We start from the raw sequence: 25,554 nt of genomic DNA on the forward strand, positions 1-25,554 counted from the left end.
GTTCTGTTCCATTGGTCTATAAATCTGTTTTGGTACCTGTGCCATGCTGTTTTGGTTACCATAGCCTTGTATTAGAGTTTGAAGTCAGGTAGCCTGATGCCTCCAGTTTTGTTCTTTTTGCTAGGATTGTCTTGGCTATATGGGCTCTTTTTTGGTTCCATATGAAATTTAAAGTAGCTTTTTTTGTTTTGTTTTTTTCTAATTCTGTGAAGAAAGTCAATGGTAGCTTGATGGGAATAGCATTGAATCTATAAATTTATTTGGGTGGTATGGCCATTTTCATGATATTGATTCTTCCTATCCATGAGCATGGAATGTTTTTCCATTTGTTATGTCCTTTCTTATTTCCTTGAGCAGTGGTTTGTAGTTCTCATTGAAGAGCTCCTTCACATCCCTTGTAAGTTGTATTTCTAGGTATTTTATTCTCTTTGTAGCAACTGTGAATGAGAGTTCACTCATGATACGGCTGTCTGTCTATTATTGGTGTATAGGAATGCTTGTGATTTTTGCACACTGATTTTGCATCCTGAGACTTTGTTGAAGTTGCTTATCAGCTTAAGCAGTTTTGAGGCTGAGATGATGGGGCTTTCTAAATATACAAACATGTCATCTGCAAATAAAGATAATTTGACTTCCTCTCTTCCTATTTGAATATCCTTTATTTCTTTCTCTTGCCTGATTGCCCTGGCCAGAACTTCGAATACTATGTTGAATAGGAGTGGTGAGAGAGGGCATTCTTGCCTTGTGCCAATTTTCAAAGGGAATGCTTCCAGCTTTTGCCCATTTATTATGATATGGCTGTGGGTTTGTCATAAATAGCTCTTATTATTTTGAGATACATTCCATCAATACCTAGTTTATTGAGAGTTTTTATCATGAAGGGGTTTGAATTTTATGGAAGGCCTTTTCTACATCTATTGAGATAATCATGCAGTTTTTGTCATTGGTTTTGTTTATGTGGTGGATCATGTTTATTGATTTGCATATGTTGAACCAGGCTTGCATCCCAGAGATGAAGCCAACTTGATCGTGGTGGATAAACTCTTTGATGTACTGCTGGATTTGGTTTCCCAGTATTTTATTCAGGTTTTTTCATCAATGTTCATCAGAAATATTGGCCTGAAATTTTCTTTTTTGTTGTGCCTATGCCAGATTTTGGTATCAGGGTGATGCTGGTCTCATAAAATAAGATGGGGAGGAATCACTCTTTTACTGTTGTTTGCAATAGTTTCAGAAGGAATGGTACCAGATCCTTTTTGTACCTCTGGTAGAACTTGGCTGTGAATCCCTTTAGTCCTGTGTTTTATTTTTGATTGGTAGGCTGAGAATTGCCTTTTTGGAACATGATTGATTTTTAATTGTTACCATTGGTCTCTGCTATAAAGAAAGTCATTGTTCTTTTAATCAAATTTATTCAGATATATATACTTTACATACAATAAATCACAAATATCTTAAATTTCATATTTCAATGAATTTGGCAAATATATACTGTATATCTGTGTAGCTACTACTAGAATGAAAATATATTAGAATTTTATATATAGATAAATTAAGTGTATAAATATATATAAATCAAGATTTATCTATGTATAAAATCCTATAAAGTTTCTGCCTATCCCATTCATTTGCAATCAATAATCTCACCTATGTGAAACTCCAAGACAAATATACATATATTTATTTATATATAAAATTCCCAAAATGTTTCTGCCTACCCTATGCACTTGCAATCAATACCCTCCCCTTTCTGAAGCTCCAAGAAACCACTGATCTGCTTTTTGCCACTACAGAATAATTTTTCCTGTTTCAGAATTCATTATAAATGGAATCACACAATTTGTACTCTTCCATGTAAGTCTTCTTTAATTCAGCATAATGCTTTTGAGATTTACCCACGTTGATGTGGGTATGACCGGTTTGTCACCTGTCATTACTGAGGACTTTTCCATTGGAGAAATATAACATAATTTATTTATATAATTACTCTTTAATGAACATTTAATTGTATCCAGTTTGTGTCTATTGTTAATAAATATGCTGCAAACATTTATGTGCAAGTCTTTGTGTGGAAACATTGTCATTTCCTTTGGATGAATTGTTAATTTCTCTTGAGTAAACATCTAGTAACAGAATTGCTGAGTACTATGGTAAGTTTATATTTAACTTCATAAGAAATTGTCAAACTGTTTTCAAAAGCATTTCCACCAGCAATTTATAAAGTTCTAGTTGCTGCTCGACTTTTTTAATAAGCATGAGTTGAAAGTTGCATGATGACTTCAGCCTACATCCCATTGACAAGAGATTAGTCTTTGATCCCCATCTGCCTGCCTCCTGCAAAAGAAGCTAGAGATATGGTCTGTAGCTGAGATGCCAGGTGCTTATCTAAAACTCATGTTTTCTATTACACAGAAAGAAAGACAAAAAGAACGTAGGAGTGATTAACTTCATTTGAAGCAGAGGAATTAAAAATGGCTTCTAGATTTTAGGTGGACATTAGTGCCATTAACTGATTTGACATGTTCAATTTGAGATGTTAGACATCCAAGTGAATGGATAAGTAAACTGTTTAGTGTACCAATCTGAAGTTCAAGGCAGAGATTAAAGCTGGAAATATAAACTTGGAAATAATCATCATATGAAAGGAATTTAAAGCCATAGGATGGAATGAGGAGTAAATGTAGGATATTGTTTCCATCCAATGATGCAATGATTTCATGACCTATTTTCAGAGACCAAGATATAAGTATAACTAGAAGAATGTTAGCTCGCCTAAAACAAAACAAAACAAAAACCTTTTTTTGCCCCTCTTTCCCTGGGCAATAGAGTAGACCACTTAGGGATTACATTTTTCAGCCTCCCTTGCAGCAAAGTCTAGCTATATGAATAAATTCTTACCAGTGAAATTTGAATGACATAGTCTCCCTGTCACTCTGGATGCTTATTTTCAGAGAAACCCTATTTAAAAGGAAAAATTAACTTCTATGTTATTTAAGCCACTATATTTAGATTTTGTTTAGCAGTTTAAGCCCTTTTTACCATCTTAACCAATTCATGGGGCATATCAAATAATTTCTTATGCTCAAGTAACAAATTTCCATTGCTACATATTTTATTCATTTCTGTTGGTTTTATCACAATCTTGCTTTTTTACAAAAATTGCTTATTTGGGCTTATTTTTCAAGTAGTGTTAAGTTGTTAGTATTTATAAACTGCTCCAAGAAATAAAGTAATCATATTTTCTTGCAGAATGTTAATAAATATTTTCTTCATGTACTTGTGATTCTTTCCAGTCATTGCCTCAATTAGTTCTTGATGCTAGAGTGAAAATAAAAGTTAATGTAGTTGTTTGTGTTTCACTGAAGAAGAAACTAGAGATATTAAATTATTTGCCCATAATACCAAACCAAGTCAATGGAAAAGGTGGAAATGAAATGCAATGATCTCACTTCTATTTTTATTGAACTATAAGATTACAAGTCACAACTAATTAAAAACATGATACAAGAGCTAAAGCTGCATAACCTTTTTATGGTGAAGATAGCCTAAAAATTGCCCTTCCACATTTTTTGCATTTTACATTTGTAAAATGTTTCTTTTAAAATGATGTTTATTGAACTTTTTCACTAAGTTTAAATAGATGTAAAATAGATATAGATAGATAAATGAAAATGTAGAAAGTATTTTAAAAGTAGAATATATATTTTATCCAGATTTTCCACACATACCAATATCTGTTTATATCTAGATGTATTCTTTTCCAGTCATTTATCTATTTATATAACTAATACTTTACTTTTTACATAACTATAATTAATTAAGTATAAATTCAGATGGCATTTAGTATATACAGTGTTTCTTAACACAAGTGAAATTCAGCAGAAATCCATTGGGTGGAGTTGTACTATAACTTAACATTTCAAAGGGTTTTTCAGTGTTCTTTTTTTTTATTTTTTCTTCAATCTTTACATAGCTAATGGCTAAGCAACATTTACTACTTGAAGACTTTAAAAATGTTTTATCCCCACTGGAAATAGTTGGAGATTGTTGGTTTAGGTATTATTTTCTTTTTGATTGTATCAAGAAGAAGCCACATGCATGTGGATACAATTTATGCTTTAATAATCTTGACAAAGAATACATTTGCTTATTTTCCCCCAAAATATGCAGATTAGAGAGGTTAAGTAGAAAATAACAATTGACTTGATAAAAAATGCTGTTCTGAAAACCAAACACCGCATGTTCTCACTCATAGGTGGGAACTGAACAATGAGATCACTTGGACTCGGGAGGGGGAACATCACACACCGGGGCCTATCATGGGGAGGGGGGAGGGGGGAGGGATTGCATTGGGGAGTTATACATGATGTAAATGACGAATTGATGGGTGCTGACGAGTTGATGGGTTCAGCACACCAACATGGCACACGTATACATATGTAACAAACCTGCACGTTATGCACATGTACCCTAGAACTTAAAGTATAATAATAAAAAATAAAAAATAAAAAAAATGCTGTTCTGTCCTTTCATCTCTCAAATTCGTTTTTTTTTTTTTTTTTTTTTTTCTGCCATTGGGAAGAGAGGTAAGAATCTAATATTCCAAATCCTCTGAGACAAAAGGTTATACATCCCAAAGAAGCAAGTTTTCATTAATGGTGATCCATTCTAATAGATGCTACAGAAAGCTGCCAAAAACTTGACATATGCTTGAGAGATTAGTTCCAAAATAAAAGGTTTATTCCTGCAGGCAAAATCAGGTTAATCTCTCTCTAGCAGCATTTCTGACTTAAGGGTTCATAAATATCAAGGGCCCAATCATGGAAATTCTGATTTAGTCGATCCAAGGTGGACCTCAAGAATCTGTACATTTCAGGAACACTTGCAATGGTCCAATGATCATATACGGAAGCACCACCCTGGTGAAAGGACAAAGTAGATGAGTGAGTTAGCTCTGTCTTGTGAGCCGTGAGTTAGCTCTGTCTTGAGAACCATGGAAGGAAATAAAGTAATATTAAAACCAACCTCTGGTTCAAGTATCCCAATTAACTCTAATACACTTATCCTCTGAGAGGAAACCTAACATTTTCTCTTTTGCTTTCTAAAGCTCATTCCCTAACCCTCTCAGAAATGCTCCAGTTATTTATGCCACTAGAAGAATGAAGGCCAAGATTGAGATGGAAAAAAATAGTATGGGGATTTATAGATCAAACTAGATGGATGCTTTCTTTGGCTTTTTAATAACGACTACAGTTATTTTTTAGAAGGAAATAATGTTCTTGAATATCCCATGCTTTGATTTCAAGTTTTATAAGTAACAGTTATCAGTTTTGGTACTCACTGGTTTTACTTGCAATACTGGTCTTTTTATGCAGAAATGAGGGAGTGAATACTCTTTTACTGGGTGTACAATAACAGGCATGAGTGCCAGAGTTAGAAAAGCAGCCTAGTACCATGGAAAAATTATAGAGAAAATAATTCTGACATCTGAAGTGGAATCCTAACTCCTCATGCAGCAGTTAAGTAAACAATGGACAGATTCTTAGCATTCATTTATAAAATATCAGTAATAGTGATTTCTAAACTCGTCAGGTTGTGATGAGATTCACAAGAGTGCGCACAATAAAAATATTTTGAATTGTTTTGAAAATCACAATAACCTTGTTTCTAGTGATGCATTCTCACTTCCAAGTCACTATCAAAAGTACCACCCACAAAAAACTGTGCATATGGATTGAAGGCTGAGGGTTCCCTTCAACTTTAGCTTATTTTGCCTTTTTTTCTATGCATATCATAAATTGCAAATTTGGAAGAGCTAATGCAAGAATGGGGAATTAAGAGAGAAAGCCATGTCGCCCACTTTGGTCTGAGGAATTGGCTTACTTGGAATATAAGGAACCTTCTACATGACATATATGGAACCTTCTCCCTCTAGCTTCCTGGAGTCTAAGGCTTGGGTACAAACCTCAGTGAAAGTATTTCTGTGTTTTGTTTTGCCTCCATTGTACCTTACTCAAAAACCACTTGAGGAAGAAGACCGTTGTCATGGCATGATTGTGGAATTCATTGTTTCCCTGGGAAAATTTCTCTTTACTAGTGCTCAGTCTAATCCATGCAAAACTACAGTTCCTGAATAGATCTAATTTATGCTGATTGTATATTTGTTTGCCCTCATAACCATCTTTAGTCTTTATCTGCCCTACGGTCTTACAGTGGAGCTGACTGCTGCAGGATACATTTCCCTGGCTCTGTGTCAGCTACTCCTACCTGGGTTCTGTTGTTGAATGTATAAATGAATGACAGTGGAAACCTCTTTGCATAGTTGTAAGCCTGGGTGATTGAGAGAATCAAGATTTCTATGCTGTGCAACCCCAAGGGGCAGCATTGACCTTGAAGCACACTTGAGTGGCACATAGAGTGGCACAGAAGGTAGCTCCTGTAGCCATGTGTAGCAACAAGACATGAGGCAGAAGGCTGCTGACATTAGATTGGGTACTAGTAAGGAGAAATTAGCAGTAAAAACTGGTATTTCTTTTACCCAGATTGAGCTTATTTTTAAGTAGCAGCACTTCATTTTTTATTGGTTTGTTTTGTTAAAACTAAGCATGAATGCTTTGGCATGTGATAAATGTTTATGATTTATGAATGAGAGTATGTAATAGATAGAATAAAAATAAACTTCTAAACTAGACTTGATGATAATGATACCCTAATGTCTTTAAAGTTTTGTTAATGAACATTTGAATTGGACAAAGTTACTTCCGAAAATTTTCTTGCCCTTTTCTTCCTAAGAGCAAAAATGTGAGGAAGACAGAGATAGGGAAAAATTACTTCAGGCATATTTTATTTAAGTCCTGTGAAAAGCAGAGACCATTTGTGTCTCTTTAAAATATGCTGCTGTATGTGTTTTTGCCTTTCACAGGTATTATATTAAATAAAATGTTGCCACACTGTCATATCTGGTTATTGTTATTGTAAAAGAAAGATCAGGGAGTAATGCCCAATGCTCTTGTCTGACATGGAAAGCATGGCATTGTCCACTTTTTTCCCTTTTTTTATTATTGAAACCTTGAGTATTTAATTTATAAACATAAAGAACTCAACTATCCGCCTTAAGAATTGCTAAGATATTAGTCATGAAGAAGAGGTTCTTGGTGGAAAAAAAAAAAAAAAAAAAAATTTGACTCCTTTCTCGTACATCTCATTTGTCTTCCCTGACTGCATTTTCTTTGCATTTTTCTGGGTTTTTCTTACAGCCATCAATTGACTTGCTAAGTTTTGTTTGAATTAAGAACCCCACCCTGAGTTTGTAAATGTTCACAAGTCACCTCACACATACTGTATGGATAGCTCATGATGTTCTTTTAAAAATAAATAAAATTTGGCTGAGGGCGGTGGCTCACACCTGTAATCCCAGCACTTTGGGAGGCCAAGGCGGGCAGATCACGAGGTCAGGAGATTGAGACCATCCTGGCTAACACGGTGGAATCCCGTCTCTACTAAAAAAAAATACAAAAAAAATTAGCTGGGAGTGGTGCGGGCGCCTGTAGTTCCAGCTACTTGGGAGGCTGAGGCAGGAGAATGGCCTGAACCAGGGAGGAGGAGCTTGCAGTGAGCCGAGATCGCGCCACTGCACTCCAGCCTGGGCGACAGAGCGAGACTCTGTCTCAAAATAAATAAATAAACAAACAAATAAATAAATAAATAAAAATGTATTTCTATCCCATTCCAACATATGCACATGCACAAAAACACACTTTTTTCTTTTTCATGTCATGAAAAGAATTATCAGAATGGATTATTTCCTTACTTTATCTTCCTTGAAAGATTGCCTGGTCTCAGATATTAGTATTTCATTCCCAAATGTAACATGTCAAAGTAGAGAGTTGAGTTGACCAGCAAGAAGTCAGAGGGTAAGAAATTTTTCTGCTTCCAGGAAAACTATTGTTAGTACAGTAGTCAATAAATAAGAGAGAAAGGCAGGAGAGAGCCTTTTATGCTGAGAGAAATGCAGACGACGACAAAACTTATAAGGCTAAGAAAAAACAAATCATCTTTAGGAGAACTTTCACTTGAAATGGTTTTGCCTTTCAAAAGGAAAAATGTCCTGCTGAATCAGCAGCATTTGGAGAAATTAAAAAAGAAAAAAAAAAATCTTACGTGATTTTCAAAATACTAAACACATTCACTCGCAAAAAAAAAAAATAAGTTACATGTGTTTGCTTATAAAAATAAGTTTAAGTTCAGCAAATTGCAAATGAAGGAGACAACAATCAAGCAGAGAGGATGGGGGTAAAGAAACAAAGCATGTTTGGGCTGGCAGCATCCTGACATCTAAAAGAAAAATGCACGCAGTTGGTAGTGTTCCTATTTTGTTCTGGCACTTTGTTTCATGAATGTGCTACAAGAAGAGAAAAAAAAATGAATGAGCTTCAATTCTTGTTCAGTCATAGAGCTGTTCAGTCAAGCAAGATTACAGATAATGAATCTCTACAATGGAAAATTGATTTGTGGGCTCTCAAATTTTTCATTTTGTTTATGTTTCAGAAATGTGTAGCTGTGTCAGAATGTCTTACCCATTTTTAAGAATATTTTATCACAGCAAAAAAGGGATAACTTGACTTTAACTGTGAAATGCAAATTCATTTTATCTTGAAGTGTCAGATATAGTATTGTTCGGTCTACAACAAATATAAAAAGGCACACGATTCTTTAAAGGGCCCGATAACATAGTCAATAATATGCTTTTACTATGGAAAATAAAATATCTGCAGCACTTCAGAAAATTATTCAGTCTGGATTTTTATGAACTTTAAAATTACAAGCCTTAAATTATGATATGTATGTTCTATTAGCTAGAAAATATTTTCTATACCTAGTGAACTTTATTATGTAATATATATAAATGTACTGTATAAATATTTAATGAGCATTTATTATCACTAATGGGTTGGATTTATTACCTGAAGGGTTATGATAACACATGAAAAAAATTCTTAGATACCTGATATTTGCACCCTCTTAGCAGGATTTTAGGACATGTGTTATACTAGAAGTAAATGTTCTTAAGTAGGCAGAGCATTATCACAAGATGCTACGATTTGAATATTTGTCCCCTCCAAAACTCATGTTAAATATTAATCCCCTATGTGACAGTATTGAGGGATAGGGCCCGATTTTTAAGGGGTGAATGGGTTATTAAGGCTCTGCCCTCATGAATGGGTTAATCTATTCATGGATTAATAGATTAATGAAATACTGTATTAATGGATTATCATGAGAGTGGAACTGGTGGCTTTATAAAAAGAGTAAGAAAGAACTGAGCTAACAATTAGCATGCTCAGCCCCCCTCACCATGTGATGCCCTATGCTATCTTGAGACTCTTCAGAGTCCCTACCAGCAAGAAGGCTCTCACCAGATGCAGACACTGAACCTTAAACTTCTCAGCCTCTATTTTATATGAAAAAAAAATTTTTTTCTCACTTACTCATGTACTCACTCATTCATTCACTAAATATTTTGTGAATACTTTGTAGCAATACATTGCTAATACTACACAATAATAACTCCCATTTATAGAGTACCAATTTTATGTCAGGGATTGTACCTTTTCGTTTCAGAAAATTTAATAAACTTGCTAAAGATTTCAGAACTACTAAGTACAAGTCCAGTCCATTTAAATCCCAGTACATCTACAACTGAAACTAATGGTCTTTCAACCACTATAACCTGTTTGCCTTCTACTATTGTCTACTATTGTCGGTAGCTTGCACTCTGGTGCTAGAGATAGGGGACATAATTAAAATTAACATATGCTGTTAATGTGATAGGTACTCTGAAAGAGCATTAAGAAAATCTGAGTGTAAAAAGATCGACTGAGCTGGGTGCTGGAGTATAAGCCAGAGTTTCAGAGGTAGAGGAAGGATGGGAATATTATGCCATGGGGGGAGACTTTAGCAGTACAAGGTCATGGAGGCACGAGAAAATATGGTATACTCAACAAGATTTATTATGTATTTATAGTGACACAGAATCTACACCATTTTTTAACTTTTATTTTAGACTCATGGGATACACATGCTTGTTTGTTACAAGGGTATATTGCATGATGCTGAGTCTTGAGGTGTGATTAAACCTATCACCCAGGTAGTGAACATAGTACCCAGTAGGTAGTTTCTAAAGCCCTATTCCCCACCCCTCCCTTTTTCCTCCAGTAGTCCTCAGCATCTACTGTTCCCTTGTGTCCACGTGTACTCAATGTTGAGCTCTCACTTATAACTGTGAATATTCAGTATTTGGTATTCTGTTTCTGCATTAATTTGTTTAGGATAATTGTCTCCAGCTACAACCATGTTGCTGCAAAAGAAATGATTTCATTCTTCATGACCGCATAGTAGTCCATAATGTATATGCACTACATTTTCTTTATTCAATACACCATTGATGGGACCCTAAGTTGATTCCATGTCTTTTTTTTTATTGTGAATAATGCTGCAGTGAATATACACATGCGTGTCTTTTTGGTAAAATGATTTGTTTTTCTTTGGGGATATACCCAGTAGTGGGATTTCTGGGTCAAATAGGAATTATCTTTGTAGTTTTTTGAGAAATCTCCAAACTGCTTTCTAGAGTGGCTAAACTAATTTACATTTCCACCAACAGTATATAAGCATTCCCTTTTCTCCACAGCCCCACCAACATCTGTAATTTTTTGACTTTTTAATAATAGGCATTCTAACTGATGTGAGATGACATCTCATTGTGGTTTTGGTTTACATTTCTCCGACGATTGGTGGTGATAAGCATTTTTTCATATGTTGGTTGGCCACTTGTATGTCTTTTGAAGTGTCTCTTCATGTCCTTTGCTCACTTTTAAATGGAATTATTTGGTTTTACTTGTTGATTTCTTATTGTTTAAATTCCTTATAGTACTGTGAACTTCAAATATCTAAGACAGGTCTCAGTTAATTTAGAAAATTTATTTTGCCAAGGTTAAGGGTCCGTACCCATAACATAGCCTCAGGAGGTCCTGACGACACATGTACCAGAGCACAGCTTGGTTTTATACATTTTAGACAGACATGAGACATCAGTCAACATATGTAAGATGAACATTGATTGGTCCAGAAAAGTGGGCCAACTCCAAGCAAGGAAGGGGCTTCCAGGTATAGGTAGGTGAGAGACAAATGGTTGCGTTCTTTTGAGTTTCTGATTAGCCTCTCCAAAGAAGGCAATAACGTATGCATTTATCTCAGTGAGCAGAGGGGTGACTTCCAATAGAATGGGAGGCAGGTTTGCCCTAAGCAATTCCCAGCTTGATTTTTCCCTTTAGCTTAGTGATTTTGGGATCTCCAAGATTTATTTTCGTTTCACACCACAGTCTACCACTACTTTATGTCACTAAATGGATGAATAAAATGTGGTCCTTGGACGCAAATATTGTATTGTCTTTTAGAAAATAAATCCAATAAACAACTAGTTATTTTAACCTAACATAGATAATATTCTAAGACTGTATATCAGGGCCACAACAGAAGAATTAGTTTCAAATGAGAATTTTAATAAAAAACTTCTAAGAAGTAACATTTGAAGTGAGTCTCAAAAGATGTTTGAAAGTTCACTAGGCACTTTCTGCTTCCAATTAGGACACAAAAGACCTTAGCTGTTATTGTTACAGGAAAGGGGTCTAGACCCAGACCTCAAGAGAGGGCTCTTGGATCTCATGTAAGAAGGAATTCAGGGTGAGTCCATAGAGTAAAGTGGAAGCAAGTTTATTAGGAAAGTAAAGGAACAAAAATGGCTATCCTATAAACAGAGCAGCCCCGAGGGCTGTTGGTTGCTCATTTTTATGGCCATTTCTTGATTATATGCTAAACAAGGGGTGGATTATTTATGCCTCCCCTTTTTAGACCATATAGGGTAACTTCCTGATGTTGCCATGGCATTTGTACACTGTCATGGCACTGGTGAGAGTGTAGCACTGAGGACAACCAGTGGTCACTCATCACTATCTTGGTTTTGGTTGGTTTTAGCTGGCATCCTTACCGAAAACTGTTTTATCAGCAAGGTCTTTATGACCTATATCTTCTGCCAACTTCCTATAGTTAGAATGCCTTGACTGTCTGGGAATTTAGCCCCATAGGTCACAGCCTCATTTTACCCAGCTCCTATTCTAGATGGAGTCACGCTGGTTCACACACCTCTGATGTTATGAGAACATCAAAAGATAAAGTAAAAATCATACTTACATATGGGACTGTCAATGAACCATGAAAGGCTTGATGAACTGATTTCCAGAGAAAGGTGCCCTTTATGAGTAAGCAGTGAGATCTGGCAGGTCTGGATGCAGGGCAAGCAGAAGGATGCTCAAGATCCAGGACTTTACTGGGGGAAATGAAGCCATCTGAGCTACTGGCAGCAGTGGAGATCGTGGGCTACATTACAGTCTGAAAGACTACCAAGCACAGTAATAATTTGCTCAGCACAGTAATTCTCTCTACCTCATCCCGAGTTTGCCAAAAACAATGACATTGAAGTTAGAACTGATAAGCAGACAGAAATCATCCAATCTTCTGCATCTCTCATATTCTCCCAATACCTGAACTTTAAAAATTCAAAGGTATTACAAGGAATCCCAAATAAAATCCTGATAAGATCCATGAGACTAGCCCTTCCCTGAAAAACTGAATGTTAGCGATTGGGTTAACAAGAGGGAAGCTTCAGCTCAGTCCCAGATCAAATAAACCCTTGGTGAAATCTGAATAATCAACTCCCATTTTAGCCAACAGATGAAAAAAGAACTTGCAGTTTCTTGGCAAAAAGAAAATAAAAACCTACTGTTAATCCTCTATCCCTACTTTTCTTCTATACTTAATTTCTACTATGCAATAACAAATTAGAAGACCTATGTAGAGGCAGAAATAGGACTCACACGCCAGGAAAAAAAATAATCAAAAGAAAACCACAGATGATCCAGATACTGGAATTAGCAGAAAATAATTTAAAACATCTATCTTCTATAGGAAAATATGAGAAGAATAGGTGTATAGGTGGGTAATCTCAACAGATAATAAAATAAAATAAGTAAGAAAAAATAGTTAAAAACTTATATATATGTAAACAACAATACGTAAAAAAAAAATAGATATACTATACAGAAAAATCACAAAACAATCAAATGGTTAGTGACCTTGAAGACAGATCAAGAGAACTTATCCAAAGTAAAGCATAGAAGAAAAGACAAAACGAACAAACAAACAAAAACAGAGCATTAGTTGAACTGTTAAACATCAAGCAGTCAAATATACCTGTAATTGGGAGAACAGAAGGGTAAGAGAGGGAATAAGTCAGGGGACAAAGATCTTAAAGAAACAATGACTGAAAAGTTTCCTTATATGTTTGAAAATACATACACCTATTCAATGCCATCCCCATCAAGCTACCAATGACTTTCTTCACAGAATTGGAAAAAACTGCTTTAAAGTTCATATGGAACCAAAAAAGAGCCTGCATTGCCAAGACAATCCTAAGTCAAAAGGACAAAGCTGGAGGCGTCACGCTACCTGACTTCAAACTATACTATAAGGCTACAGTAACCAAAACAGCATGGTACTGGTACCACAACAGAGATATAGACCAATGGAACAGAACAGAGTCCTCAGAAATAATACCACACACCTACAGCCATCTGATCTTTGACAAACCTGAGAGAAACAAGAAATGGGGAAAGGATTCCCTATTTAATAAATGGTGCTGGGAAAATTGGCTAGCCATAAGTAGAAAGCTGAAACTGGATCCTTTCCTTACCCCTTATACGAAGATTAATTCAAGATGGATTAGAGACTTAAATGTTAGACCTAATACCATAAAAACCCTAGAAGAAAATCTAGGTAGTACCATTCAGGACAAAGGCATGGGCAAGGACTTCATGTCTAAAACACCAAAAGCAACGGCAGCAAAAGCCAAAATTGACAAATGGGATCTCATTAAACTAAAGAGCTTTTGCACAGCAAAAGAAACTACCATCAGAGTGAACAGGCAACCTACAGAATGGGAGAAAATTTTTGCAACCTACTCATCTGACAAAGGGCTAATATCCAGAATCTACAAAGAACTCAAACAAATATACAAGAAAAAAACAAACAACCCCATCAAAAAGTGGGGAAAGGATATGAACAGACATTTCTCAAAAGAAGACATCCATACAGCCAACAGACACATGAAAAAATGCTCATCATCACTCACCATCAGAGAAATGCAAATCAAAACCACAATGAGATACCATCTCACACCAGTTAGAATGGCAATCATTAAGAAGTCAGGAAACAACAGGTGTTGGAGAGGATGTGGAGAAATTGGAACACTTTTACACTGTTGGTGGGATTGTAAACTAGTTCAACCATTATGGAAAACAGTATGGCAATTCCTCAAGGATCTAGAACTACATGTACCATATGACCCAGCCATCCCACTCCTGGGTATATACCCAAAGGATTATAAATTACTCTACTACAAAGACACATGCACACGTATGTTTATTGCGGCACTATTCACAATAGCAAAGACTTGGAATCAACCCAAATATCCATCTGTGACAGACTGGATTAAGAAAATGTGGCACATATACACCATGGAATACTATGCAGCCATAAAAAAAGGATGAGTTTGCGTCCTTTGTAGGGACATGGATGCAGCTGGAAACCATCATTCTTAGCAAACTATCACAAGAAGAGAAAACCAAACATCGCATGTTCTCACTCATAGGTGGGAACTGAACAATGAGATCACTTGGACTCGGGAAGGGGAACATCACACACTGGGGCCTATCATGGGGAGGGGGGAGGAGGGAGGGATTGCATTGGGGAGTTATACATGATATAAATGATGAATTGATGGGTGCTGACGAGTTGATGGGTGCAGCACACCAACATGGCATAAGTATACATATGTAACAAACCTGCACGTTATGCACATGTACCCTAGAACTTAAAGTATAATAAAAAAAAAGAAAAAAAAAAAAAGAAAATACATACACCTACAAATCCAGGAAGGTCAGTGAATCTCCAGTGGAATAAATTTATACAAAATGAACATTAAGTATATTATTGTCAAACTGAAATCCAAAGGGAAAGAAAAAGTTCTAACGAGTACCAGAGTAAAGAATGCATCGCATAAGAGGGAATAACAATCTCATTAACCCAACACATTGACATTTTAAAGTACTAAAAGAAAACAACTAAAAAATTATTTTCAACTTAGAATCCTACATCCAGCAAAAATCACCTTCAAAACGAAAGGTAAAACACATACTTTTTCAGATAAATGAACAAAAAATAAATCAAAGCTGAGAGAATTGGTTGCCATCATATCTGCACTGTAAGAGATGTCAAAAGTTCTTCAATCTGAAGAGAAATGATACCAGTAGGAAATTCAGATCTGTAAAAATAATTGAAGAATGCCAAAAATGGTAAGTAATAAGGTAAATATGCAAGCATTTTTTCTCCTAATTTCTTTGAAAGACATTTGACTATTTAAAACAAAACATTTATATTGTGAGGGTAATAATATATGAAAAAGTGAAGTGCTTAGGGGCATTTAAAAGCATGAAATGGGAATAAATAAAATTATAATTTGATGAGTGTCTTATGTTATGTGTGAGGTGGAATATATTAATTCAATATAGAATATGGTAGGTTAAATGTACACACTTTAGTCCCTAAAGCAACTACTTAAAAATAAAATGAAGAAGCATAATAAAAATCTAACAGGTTATATAAAATAGAATGCTACTTTAATACTACTTTAATACCAGATTAAAAGAAGGCAGGAAATGAAGATCAAGGAAACAAAAGAAGAGCAAAAAATTAAAAATATAAATAAGATGTTAAACTTCAAGCAAATCATATCAATAATTGCATTATGTGTAAAATGACTACACATTCTGAAGAAAAAGCAATATTTTCAGAGGGGAAAAAGTAAGTCAGTATACTAACAGTATACAGTATACCCTCTACAGAAATTGCATTTTAAATGCAACATGAATAGGTTAAAAGCAAACCCCCAATCATAAGAGACCTGGTTAAGCTATATGAATAGCCAACAAAGTAAACCTCAAAACAAGTAGCACTACCAAAGATAAAGAGATATTTCATAATGATAAATGGAATTCATTAAAAGAATATATAATATTTCTAAGTGTGCATGGTACTTATAATAGAGCTTAAAAGTAGGCAAAGCAAAACTTTACAGAAACAAAAAAATAAACAAACCTACAGAATACATTAATATTTCTGCAAGTAGAAACAGACAAATTCACAATTGTAGTAGGAAATTGTATTACGAATAACCAGGGGTTTGCTCTAGGTCCCATTGCTCACCACACAGAAAACCAGTCACTGAGACAGTGAGTATTGTCAGAGAAGAAGCTTTTATTTGGGTGATGTCAGCTGGAGACGTGGGAGACAAACCCTACATCCACTCTTCACTCTCCCACTCTCCGTCTTTCTTCACTCCCACTCAAGGGTTTATATAGCTGGGAAGGACAACAGAAGGGACATGGAAAAAAAGTTGGTCAACAGACAGCAGGTGCGTTTCATTATAGAAATTAAGTTTCTCAAGCTTCAGTTCTTTAGACACCTGGCTTGTTGGAAAATCGGACTGATTTCAATTTCAGCATTCCTCTTTCAATAATTAATAGAACAATCATTTAACATGGAAATAATATGACCAAATTTTGACATGGGAGAGGTGGCAATAGGAAGACATCTGAAATTTTTAAGGGTTCTTGCTAGGAGACTGGATGGATGTTTTTTATTAAAAACATTGTGAAGAAGAAGAAGCACATTTGAGAGGAAAGGGAATGAGCTCTCTTTTGGACACCTTTGAAATGTCTGTGAGACATTGTTGAAAATGTCTGCAAGGCAAGTCAATACGTGAGTATGACACCAGGAAAGAGGTCAGGTTAGAGGTAATTGCAGTGGTTGAAATCACTGAAATGGTAGGTATACTCCAATGAGGATAGACAGAAGGTCAAATATAGAACTCTTGACCTCTGACATAAACAGTGCAGACAGCATAAGAAGAAACTGCAATGAAGACAAAGAAGAAAAGGATGAGCTAATGAGACAGGAACCAGAAAAAATGTGTCATAAAAAGAAAAGAGAGATAGGAATTTAAGAAGATAATGTCGAAGCGAGGTAAGTGGTACAGAAAAGGTGAAGACTGAAGCACAGTCATTGCATTTGGTGAATAAAAGGTTACTCCTGACTCCAATAGTTTTCACGAAGAAGTGTGATAGGAACATGGCTGCATTAAATTGAAAACAATAAAAATATGAAAGTGAAGAAAAACTTAGTATAGGTTATTCTTTCAGGGAGCTTGGTATTTAAGCTAAACAGGAACTCTTAATCTGAAATTAGTAATTGAAGAAGGTATTCGTGGTAAGTTGGTATCACCAATAATTTAAAAGCCTACTGCTTGAGTTGTAAGAAAGAAGCAATTGGTATTCTCTTCAGCTTAAGAAACCAATAGGCCGAATGTGGTGACTGACGCCTGTAATCCCAGCACTTTGTGAGGCCAAGGGGTGGATCACTTGAGGTCAGGAGTTCAAGGCCAGCCTTGCCAACATGGTGAAACCCCGTCTCTACCAAAAATTCAAAGCCCTAGCTTGGTGGCAGGTGCCTGTAATCTCAGCTACTTGGGAGGCTAAGGCAGGAGAATCACTTGAATTCGGGAGGCAGAGGTTGCAGTGAGCCGAGATAGCACCATTGCTCTCCAGCCTGGGTTGCAAGAGCAAGACTCAGTCTAAAAAAGAAAAAAAAATTAATAAATTCTTCCCAAATAGATTATTGTAGTGTCTTTCATTATTGTAGTTCAGTTATTTTCAACCTAAGCTGCATCTTCAGAGATAATAGTCTTCAATAACATTTTTTATAAGCAGTACTGTCTGTGTGAATGGTACAGGTAAAACATAAATCTATAAAGAAGAATGCGATAAGCACTTAAAGGCAATTTGGACAAAAGCCTACTTATATTTTTCACCACAAACAGTGGTAAGGTTTGGCACAGAGTTCTTAGCAATTTATATAATTGGAGACACTCCCCAGGGAACTTATGAGATTAAATAGTGTGTGGAAAAAATGTAAATGGTAGAGAAATCTAAATCACAGTGTTGTAAGATATTTCCAGCTGGGTACAGTGGCTCATGTCTGTGATCCCGACACTTTGGGAGGCAAAGTCAGGTGGATCACCTGAGCCTGAATTCAAGACCAGCCTCGGCGACATGGCGAAATCCCATCTCTACCCAAAATACAAAAATAATTAGCCAGTCACATAACTCAGTCTCAAATAAATACATAGATACAAGTTAAAAATAAAATACATTTCAAAAATGTTTTCTCCTTAGAGTAATTCCCTGTTTGAGCACCATGGACATAGCAAGGAAAGTAGTTTACAATTCAAATTTGATCGCAAATGAGTAAGCCCTCTCAGTTCTCTACCATGATCTCCAGAAATGTAGGTGAAGGGATTGGAAAGGATCAGGGAAGTTGCAAACAAAGAACCAAATCCTAATTCTCTTCTTGAAAATGGGGGAAGAAATGGAAATTAGGCAAATTGGGAAACATTTTTAATTTGTATGTAAGATTTGGCATCTGAAAAAATAATCTAAGTTGAAAGATCAGTTTTATCCAAGTAGTTCCTGAATAGCCTGACTGCCTCCTGACATAGGAACTCGGAGAACAGTCTGTTGTTTGGGAAGACTGACTCACTACTGTGAAAGCCACTCTCAGCCCGTATTTTTCAAGTGGCCGCAAAGTGAATGCTCACCCAGTCTGCTGGGTGGCGCCAGATCATCATATAACTAAAGAATCCCAGCTGCATCCAACATTTCAAAAACCTCAAATAAATAAATATGTTCTTATTATCCTCACTATGCATTTTAAATTTATCTAACAAATCCAAATAAGGATGTGAAAAATTTTAAAGCATAAAATATCTCAAGGGCAAATATATTAATTTAAAATGATTTTTTGATATTAATGCTAAAATATTTTGTATGTAGAAATGTCCCATGCTAATGTCCATACCGCTATGTCTTTTCCAGTTGGAGAAACAAAAATAGGTACAATACTGTTTGCAAAAACTGAATATGTAAGTACAGTTGCCCCTTGAACAATGTGGGGATTAGGGCTGCCAATACCCTGCACAGTCAAAATTTTTTGTGTAATTTTTGACTCCCCCAAAACTTAAGTACTAATAGCCTACTGTTGAATGGAAGTCTTACTGATAGCAAAATGTCAATTAACACATTTTTTATTACAAAATACAGTATACACGGTATTCTTACCCACAAAAAATCGTTAGGAAAAAGAAAGTGTTATTAAGAAAATCATGAGGAAGAAAAAATATGTTTATTATTCATCAAGTAAAGTAGGTAATTATAAGGGTCTTCATTTTCGTCTCTACCTTGAGTAGGCTAAGGGGGAAGAGGAAGAGGAGGGGTTGGTCTTGCTGACTCAGGGGTGGCAGAGGTGAAAGAAAATCTGCCTGTAAGTCGACTCATGCAGTCAACCTGTGTTGCTCGGGGGTCATCTGTATTCTAATTATTGATGTGCTCACAGCTCTGAGATGATTTTGACTTTGTTATATCACCAGCTCAGCATAATATCTCCATTGTGTTCCAAGATGATTCCTCATTGTGCCTTTGAGTTTATCTTTAGCTACCAAATTCTTCTCCAAGTTTATTTTAGGTGACTACTGTTTCAATTCTGCACCCAACTCACAATCAGGTCCAACTATCCTGCAGAATGCCTACCAACTCTCCCCCTTTTAAGAATATTCCGATGTATGTCTTATAACCTTGAGATTTTACTAGAACAAAGCTAATTTATTAAATGGACTATGCAGAAAATGCTGAAGTTTCGAGTGATTCTTTGGTGGAGACTGCTAGTTGGTTTTCTATCGAAATCCATACTGCTATTCTCTCAGAATAACAGAGTTCAAACAAGGTATGTGGCCACCCAGCTGGAGCCTACATTTTCCAGACTCCTTTGCAGCTGTCTCTGGAATGTGACCTAGTTATCACCAAGGGAATATGAATGGAAATGATAAGTGCAATTTCTGCTTCATTGGTTTAAAAGCAAATTTCTTGCCCTCAACATCTGTTCTTTTCCTCTGCTGTAAGCCAGAACATGCACCTACCTGCAATTCAACTTTGATCATGCAGATGAAAAGATTTGCTAAGAAATTAAAGATCTTTTAAAGTCACTGTATTTGGGATCTACTTTTTTTTCTTAAAGAGCAGCTTAACTTTTACCTGACTAATATAGATTTTAATAGATGTTTGCATTTATTAACATGGGCAGCATGGAGACCTAGTTACTTAATGACAAGGAGCTCCTCCACTATGAGAATTCTCCACACTGTAGCAAGCCAATCATGTCTGCCACTCTCATCGCTCTGATGACTTGGAAGGCCAACCCTATGTCTTTCTAGCAGTAGCATTTAGCACAGGTTTTAGTACAATGGTAGATGCAGAATAGATGTTTAAAAATATTAGGAATAGGAAAGCTTTGCAAGCTCTGAAATCAGGTCACAGAAATAGCCACCTAACCTGCTTACACAGAGGGTGAGCCCGGGAAACATGAAGCTTTATGAGCACTAATGTTGCTGTGCAGCAAGATATAATATCAAACTTGAAAGTAGACCACTTGGATAATGTTTATATCTGCCTTCGACATTTTGGCCTGCTGGAAAATACAGCAGTTCATTAAAAGATCAGTAGCGAGTAACACCGACTTTGCTAACTTTATTGACATCTGGACTGTGCCTTAAGATTGGGTGTCACAATATTGCAGAATGGTGAGATATCTCAAGGTTCAATTTTTTAAAAAAAGAAGACTATGGAATTAATTTACCGATGAAGACCAATAAATTTGAATATGTAGTATTCATGTTGTTGCTCGAATGCTGTGCAAAAGCAAACCTAGCTCTCCCTGTGGCATCATCTCAGACTGTGTTTGTGTAAGTTAGGGCACATCTGGGTTGACACTGACTTCATTGAAGCATTATTTTGTAAAGGGCACTGCTTGAGAGCCTTTCTTGGCCTGCTCTATGCATAATAATCTTAGTTGTAGTTGAATGTTTGTCTGCCAAATGTAGATACCCATGTAGTAGAAGGAATTCAACCTATAGCTTTTTAAACCAAATAAATATCTAAGAAATACAAATAATACCTCAGTGATAATATTTAATGCCTCTTCACTAAGAAATCATAGTCAAGTGTAGACAGATAAAATGTCTATCAGGAACCAGGGTAGTTCACAGATAAGAAATCCTAGAATAGTTGGGTTTTATCTCCTGTTCTCTAAGTCTTAAAGTGAAACTTTTCTCCACCACACTTGTTTGGCAGGCATCTCTTTAGATTTGCCTCCCCTTGCTTTTGAAGATGGAATACAAAGGGATAAAATGTGGGTCTGGGCTTGAGAGAGACGTAAGTAAACTGCCCTGCTTGATTTCATTCCAGTTTAGGCTGTCCTATCACAGGCTGGAAAATGTTTCTATCTCTTTCTGTCCAGCTCTGCCTATGACACAAATACTTTAGAGTTGAGACAAAAGTTATATATTAATAAAGCATTTGAATTTTCCTGGAAATTGTTAAGAATCTGGGTGTGCTGACCTCAAACATTTGTGGGTTACTGGGCAAGAGTACAAATGGAGGTCCACATATCATATATCTAAGTATTTAAAAGTTATAAGTCAAGCAAAAAATGTAAAAGAAATATGTCTATTCTTCTACTTCAATAAATAAATCTTTATAACACCTGGAAGGCCAAGTTTGCATTTAGAACTCTTGTATTAGTTGGGTTTCTGCAAAAAAAAAAAAAAAAAAATGGTAGCATAATAAGAACCAATTCTTAATCCTCAGTAAGGTGTAACTTACCTCTTTGTCTTCCATCCCTACCTCCATCCCACACAAGAAAAGGCCTGGTTGCATGCTCACCCCATACTGCAAGTCCAAGTTCTATCTCTGCCCCTGTAAACGTTAGTCCTTTGGCTATTTCCTGAATCTTGGGATGGGTCCTCTCATAGTACAGTATTTCCTAAAGAGGATGCCCTCTAGGAAATGCCCTACATAAACCTTGGAAGTGGTTTGGGGCTGTTTGGGAAGCAAATTTCAGGGTTCCAGGTATTCAAAGAATGGTTATAGAGAGAGAGTCCCAAATTCTGAATAGACATAATAACCTTGACTTTGCAGACTTTTAGCTCTTTGGAGAGAGGACATGGCTGTAGGAGGGCCTGCAGAGGTTTACAATTGGAACACAGACTCACTTGCTTTGGTCTGAGGGCGACACTGAATCCAGAGGAGCAGTAGGCAGCCAGAAGAAGATTTAAGAGATTTGAGTTCTTGTCCTATTTTCTATTACCACCACCTGATGTCAACATTTGAAATAGTATTCTTTTAGGAACACCACTTGTTAGCTGTGTTATACAATGATATGGTGGTTATTCCCATCAGATCAAGTCCCTAGATCTCTGAAAGACCACAAAGATATGATTTCTGTGCACAGCTATGATAAGCATTGAGAATGGGGATTTTCAATGAATTTTTTATAAAAAGAACTATCACTGCAGCATATGTCATATTGCCCTAGTTACTAAGTTAGTCTGATTAAGATCAACTTTCCAGTTTCAAAAGTGGAGCTATAGAAATGATTATTTCCCTTTAACTAAGTGAATATTCACAAGGAGACACATATGCACAGATGTTGGCAAGATATAGGCAAGCTTTAATGCCACTTCTAATTTCTCCCATTAACTATGAGGACAAAAGACATGGTTCATGACCAAAAAAGAAGAAATGTTACATTTTCTCAGCATTTTCTAATCAAGTTTGATGGAGAGCAGATTGCATTTCCTAGAAAATAAGTCCATCTTTTGACTGTTCCAGGAAAGTCCTGTTATTGCATGTGAAAACTGGTGGTGTATGTCTCATGAACTCAGGCTATCGGGGAGGGATAGCATTTAGGCCTTCCATTGTGTGGATGCAGTTGGATATGGTTGTAACATACCAGTAGTGATCAGGTCTTCAAGGAACACTCCAGACACAGTACTTCAATATTAATCTCAATTCTAAGCCAACTGGGAGATTCCATTACAGACCTATGCATATCCACGTTATTTTCTCAGGTCGTATCAGCTCCCATTTATATACAGGTTAATTTAGGTGAGTCTATTGCCCAAAGAAATACAGTTCATTACAATGTAGCAATGGCTTCGGAGCCCCAAACTTCATAAAGAGAATTGTCCTGGGGGACTTCTATCAAGACAGTTACCTAGCGTTATATGTAAAGAGAGTGTTTACACCAATCACTAAAGCTGTGGTGATTACGTGTTGAAATTAGGTTGGCTGAGACACTGAGTAGGGTAACTAAATTATCTAGAGATAAGTAGAAATTTGTTGGATATACTTACATATCTTTTATTGCTACGGAAATGCAATGTTTGTCTAGCTCACAAGTCATTTCTTTGAAAGCTAACACAGTCCTTCATAAGTTTCAGTGCCCAAACAATTCTAGGCAATAACTAACTTTATCAAAGTTGGACATATACCCTAAACTGGGCCAGTCTGACTATTGTAACCATTTGCAGTCAGAATTTAATGATACTAGCCAACCTCTGCTGGTGGCTTGCCTTGTAAACATGAGAACTTACATGGGTCATATTCAGCCATACGCATGAAGTAGCAAAATAGGCAATCTACAGAAGCAAATGAATTTATCAGGATCCCAGAGAGAAACTAAGATGTTTTTTAAAACGTAGTTTTCCAAAAAGAAGGACAATAACTTAATAACCTTCTGAGGACTTGATGTTGGTCACCTCTAGGTTCTGATCCCTCCTGACGCTTGGTTGTACTTTCTCCCTTGGTACTCAAACACCCCTGTATCCTCAAATAAATGTTTCTTTCTTGTTTAGGTGTGAGTGAGTTTCTGTAACCAAAAAGCCTTCACCAAACATTACTTGAACTTCTTATTTACTCTGTAAAGATTTTTGTAAACACTGGGAAAATGAAATATGTCTTGCTCTTCTCTTAATTTATGTTCTCTAAAAACAATTTCTATGATTTTATATTCCCTAAAAAAATTTTGTTTTCAAATGTGCATTGATTCTCTGTGGACCGTCCTATGGCTATATTCTGCTTTCACCCATCTGTCTGTAGTCATACAAAGAATTTTATAGTTATTCTGTCTTCTTTTCTGGTGTGAGGGAAAAAAAAGGTTTTGATGCTGTAGTGTCTGATATAGTTATTCACATTGCACAGATATCTTCTGTGATGTGCCTGTTTCAGTGTCATATACGCTCACTTTTGCAGAAGTGTGCTTCCACTTTTCCCCCCGTTACTCATTAAGATTATTCTTTTAATGTTTAGCTATTTAATGTCAATGTGGCAGATATATATATAAAATCAGGGTTCCACCAGCTTTTTGGTATCAGGATACCTTTCCACACTTAAAAATTACTGGGCATGCCAATGAGTTAAATATTTCTCATATTAGATAATAAAACTGAGCAATTAATATTTATATTAATCCATTTCAAAATAACAGTAATAAATTCAATGTATGTTAACATAAGTAATATATTTTTAAACTGTGTTTTTCAAATAAAAATCGCAAAGAGTAGTATTTCTTAATATTTTTCATATCTCTTTAATGTCATGTGTAATAGAAAATAGCTATGGAGTCCTGTCTGTCTCTGCATTCAGTCTGTTGCAATTTTACACATCTTGTAGCCCATGGAAACTGCACTGTGCATTCATGAAAGACTGAAGGTGAAATAGGCAAAAAAAACTTTTAATAATATTATATAAATAGTTTGACCTCAGAGAGTCTCAGGCACCCCCTAGAGATCCTCGAGCTATACTTCAACAAGTGCTGTACATTATACAATCACAACTTTAACCTAACAATTGAAAAGTATATAATATTTTTACCAAAAGAAAATATTTTTTGTTGTGACATTTAACTGAATTGACCAAATTTAGATATTTTGGGCATCTTGTGCCAAAAAAAAATATTGAAGAGGAAATCACAGTCCTATTTTAAGATTGCTAGTGTGTAAAACACTGTGGTGAAATTTAAATTGAATCTGAAAGTATCTATGAACCATGCAGTAGACTGGTTTAATTTTTCATCATATTATATATCATTATACATCTACTTATAGTGTAGACATACTTAATAAATTAGTAACTGACTTTACTTAAATGCCTTATATTACTAACATTACATTTTCCTTTGAATGCCCACATATACAATTGGACTATTCTAGCATTTTTCAGTTTTAATATTTTTTATCTTAACTTACTGGTCTGATAAAATCTAGTCAAAATCAAATTACAGAATTCTACATATCTATAAAAGAAAAAGAAGGTATGCCATAATTTGGTATATTTGAGATAGCTCATATACTCCAACTTACAAATTGTCTTTCTTCAATAATCTCTAGATGGTTTGATCAAGTAAAAATTTCTTTTTATAATCTCTTGAAAATGC

General features: G+C 35.7%; 1 protein-coding gene across 1 annotated transcript in view; it reads right to left on the bottom strand.

The window, feature by feature from the left end:
* ZBBX (zinc finger B-box domain containing) overlaps positions 1-19,636 on the bottom strand; it is a 175,561-nt gene extending 155,925 nt beyond the window's left edge. The window contains exon 1 of the mRNA XM_033211621.1: positions 19,466-19,636. The gene's annotated coding sequence lies outside the window, so the exon portion shown is untranslated. The remainder of the gene's footprint in view (positions 1-19,465) is intronic.
* Between the last annotated feature and the right edge of the window lie 5,918 nt (positions 19,637-25,554).

This window comes from Trachypithecus francoisi, unplaced genomic scaffold (genome assembly GCF_009764315.1).
Source record: "Trachypithecus francoisi isolate TF-2019V2 unplaced genomic scaffold, Tfra_2.0 Lachesis_group0, whole genome shotgun sequence".
Classification (NCBI taxonomy): Eukaryota; Metazoa; Chordata; class Mammalia; order Primates; family Cercopithecidae; genus Trachypithecus; species Trachypithecus francoisi.